At 37.0% G+C, this 3,926-nt stretch overlaps 1 non-coding gene and 1 pseudogene across 1 annotated transcript; one reads left to right on the top strand and one right to left on the bottom strand.

Annotated features, from left to right (window-relative positions):
• Nucleotides 1–1,008: 1,008 nt before the first annotated feature.
• Nucleotides 1,009–2,298, bottom strand: LOC123203405 (annotated as a pseudogene).
• Nucleotides 2,299–2,899: 601 nt separating this feature from the next.
• Nucleotides 2,900–3,006, top strand: LOC123203783. The gene has a single exon (XR_006499364.1). It is a non-coding gene; the product is annotated as a small nucleolar RNA R71 (small nucleolar RNA).
• Nucleotides 3,007–3,926: the final 920 nt, after the last annotated feature.

Below are 3,926 nucleotides of genomic sequence, written 5' to 3'. Positions count from 1 at the left end.
TGAAACGCCTATAGAACCCAGTATGGCCAAGAAAACTCCAAACTCCTTTTACTGATGTTGGTGGGGGCATCTTCTTAATTACTTCAACTTTTGCTTTATCTACCTCAATCCCACTTTGTGAGACTTTATGCCCAAGAACTATCCCTTCTTTCACCATAAAATGGCATTTCTCCCAATTAAGCACTAAATTGACTTCTTCGCACCTCTGTAAAACCTTAGATAAGTTAAGCAAACAATCATCAAAGGATGTTCCATACACAGAAAAATCATCCATAAACACTTCCATAATTCGCTCAACAAAATCAAAAAATATAGACATCATACATCTTTGAAAGGTAGCAGGTGCATTGCAAAGACCAAAAGGCATACGCCTATAGGCAAATGTGCCATAAGGGCATGTGAAGGTGGTCTTTTCCTGGTCTTTTGGGTGAATAGGGATTTGAAAGAATCCCGAATACCCATCTAGATACCAAAAATAAGAATAGTTTGCTAGTCTCTCCAAAACTTGATCAATGAAAGGAAGGGGAAAGTGATCCTTACGGGTGGCACTATTAAGCTTTCTATAATCAATACACATCCTCCATCCTATGATTGTCCTAGTTGGTATTAAATCATTATTCTCATTCTTGACAATAGTCATACCCCCTTTCTTTGGTACCACATGCACTGGACTTACCCATGAGCTATCAAAAATGGGATAGATAATCTCTGTATCCAACAATTTAATGACTTCATTTCTCACTACCTCTTTCATGATAAGATTCAATTTTCTTTGATGTTCAATGGTAGGTTTGAAATCATCAAGCATATGGATGCGATGCATGCAAATGGTAGGGCTTATTCCCTTGATATCATGAATGTTATAACCAATGATTTTTCTATATGCTCTGAGTTCCCTAAGCAACTTATCTTCTTGTTCATCATTTAATTCAGCATTTATAATCACAGGATAAGTAGAATTAGGGCCAAGAAAAGCATACCTCAAATTAGCAAGAGGTGGTTTAAGATCTACCTTAGGTGTATCTTCGCTTTAAGAGAAAGAAAAGAATGGTTACCTGTCTCGAGCTCTTCATACTTAAAATTCAAAATAGGAGCAACCTTAGGATTTGCTTCCATAAGCTGAACACCGACTGCAATTTCCATATTTTCATCTTTGACTGAAGCTCCATGAATAATGCACGACTCGAGTGGATCCTCAGGGTATTTCTTGATAAAAACTTCTTTTACGCAATCATCAATAATGTCAACCCTACAACAAAAATTCACAATATTAGGCTGCTTTGACATTTGAAAGACATTGAACTCTACTTTCTCGTCTCCAATCTCAAAAGTGAGTTTTCCATTTTTAACGTTAATGATTGCTCCTGCTGTGGCTAAGAATGGTCTTCCCAGAATAAGAGGAACTTGAATATCCTCTTCTATTTCCAAAACCACAAAGTCTATAGGGACATAAAATTTTCCAACTTTAATTGGCACGTTTTCCATTATCCCTGTAGGATACTTTATAGATCTATCCGCCAATTACAGGGTCACTGTTGTAGGTTTTAATTCTCTATGCTCTATTCTCCTGCAAATAGATAAAGGCATTAGACTTATACTTGCATCAAGATCACATAAAGCTTTTTCAAAAGATTTTTTACCAACTACACAAGGAATAGAAAAACTCCCTGGATCCTTAAGCTTTGGTGGCAGCTTATTTTGTAAAATGGCACTGCATTCCTTTGAGAGAGCCACCATTTCAAATTCTTAAAGTTTCCTTTTATTTGAGAGGATATATTTGAGAAACTTGGCATACGCCAATATTTGAGTTATAGCCTCCATAAAAGGAACATTGAGATGTATCTGCTTGAAAACATCCAAAAACTTTTCAAACTGTTGATCAAGCTTTGCCTTTTGGAACCTTAGAGGGAAAGGCAAAGGTGTTGAATATGTTTTGGATGGAACTTGCTTTTCAAGGGCTTCTTGGATATTTACCTCAACCTTTTTCTTCAATGTATCTTCTTCACTAGACTTTTCAACATCCTTTTGCTCATTAAGCTCATTTTCAACCTTGCCTATAGGTTCAGCTAATTGTTTACCACTCCTGGTGACAATTGCCTTACAATGCTCCCTTGGATTTTGAGATTGGCTAGGTAGCTTTCCCATTTCCCTAGAATTGGAAGTACTTGCTTGTTGGCCCAATTGTACTTCAAACATCTTATTATGTGTGGCCAATTGATCCACCTTAGCAGTAAGTTGTCTAATCGTTTCATCTTGAGCATCACCTTTTTGTTTTTGGGCAAGAATGAAATTCTCCATCATCAATTCTAGATTTGATTTTTGCTCTTGAGGAGGCTGAGGATGGTGTAAAGGTTGGGGGTTAGTGTTTTTAGCTTAGAATCCTGGAGGTGGCTGCTTAAAATTCTGGTTTGGGTTAGAAGTATTGGCTTGGTTTGACCATGCAAAGTTTGGGTGGTTCCTCCAACCTGGGTTATATGTATTTGAGTAAGGATTACCCTGTCCCCTTTGGTTGTAATTGAGAAAATTCACTTGCTCATTTGTAGGCTCATGTGCATGGTGGGTACCCATTTGGCATTCAAAGCTCGCATGATCTCCTCTACAATTCTCACAACTAGAAGTTCTTACAACCTTCATATCTAATCTCTCCAATTTCTTTGTCAATGCATCCAACTTAGCATTCACTATAGTAATTCCATCCACTTCATGTACTCCCAAATGTCTTCTTTGACTAGCTCTATCATTAGGCCATCGACAACTGTTGGAAGCCATTTCTTCAATCAAGTGCAAAGCCATGTCGGATGTTTTACCCATTAATGACCTATTAGCAGCTGCATCCAAAATACTTTTCAACGAGTGAGAAAGACCATTATAGAAAGTTTGAACAACTAGCCAGTCAGGCAAACGATGATGGGGACATTGTCTCTGTAGATCTTTGAACCTTTCCCAAGCTTCATATAAAGACTCATCATCCCTTTGGCAAAAAGTGGCAATCTCATTTCTTAATTTGACCGTTTTACCAGGTGGAAAATATTTTGCAAGGAAAGCTTCGGAAAGTGCTTGCCAAGTAGTGAATGCACCAGGTGCCCTAGAATCCAACCAAGATGTTGCCCTATCCTTCAAAGAAAATGGAAATATCCTCAATTTGATTGCATCTTCAGAAACCCCATTCATTTTGAAGGTGTCACATATCTGAGAGAAACGTGACAGGTGGACATGTGGATCTTCATTTTCTAACCCTCAAATTGGTTTTGTTGCACCATCCGAACAATAGAAGGTTTAATCTCAAAATTGTTAGCACCCACAACGGGCCTCACTACACTAGAATAACCATCATGTGCAGTAGGTACAACATAATCACGAAGAGCTCGCTGATTGTTGATGTTATCTTCCATGGAAACTTTTTATCTTACTTGTCTTTCTCTTCTACGTCTTCTAAAGGTTCTTTCGATTTTTGGGTCAAAATCCAATAATTCTGGATTTTGAGATCTGGTCATAAACCAATAGAATACCTACAAAGAAAGAACAAAGACAACAAGAAATCAAATAGAACAAAAATAAAATAAAATAAAACTCTAGTCTAGCCAAACTACAAACTATACTAATATCAACAAAGCACCAATCCTCGGCAACGGCGCCAAAAACTTGTTGCCAATGGCTCGCAAGTATACGAGTCAATCAAGTAATATAGAAAGATGTCGGTCCCACAAAGATTGGTTGTTGAATACTAGCTTGTTTTGTAGTTTAAATTAGCTAGAGAAATAGAAATGCTATGGATTGGGATTGAATTAAAAATAATAAAATAAAGCAACTAACTAAATCGAAATTATCAAAGGAAAATAATTACCTAACAAATTAAAAGTGAAATACCAATTATAGAGAAGCTTAGGGTTTATGATTTCACTATCAATTACTCAAAAATCAGTAAC

Source organism: Mangifera indica, chromosome 19 (assembly GCF_011075055.1).
Source record: "Mangifera indica cultivar Alphonso chromosome 19, CATAS_Mindica_2.1, whole genome shotgun sequence".
NCBI lineage: Eukaryota > Viridiplantae > Streptophyta > Magnoliopsida > Sapindales > Anacardiaceae > Mangifera > Mangifera indica.
This window is presented reverse-complemented; position numbering and strand designations above follow the sequence as displayed.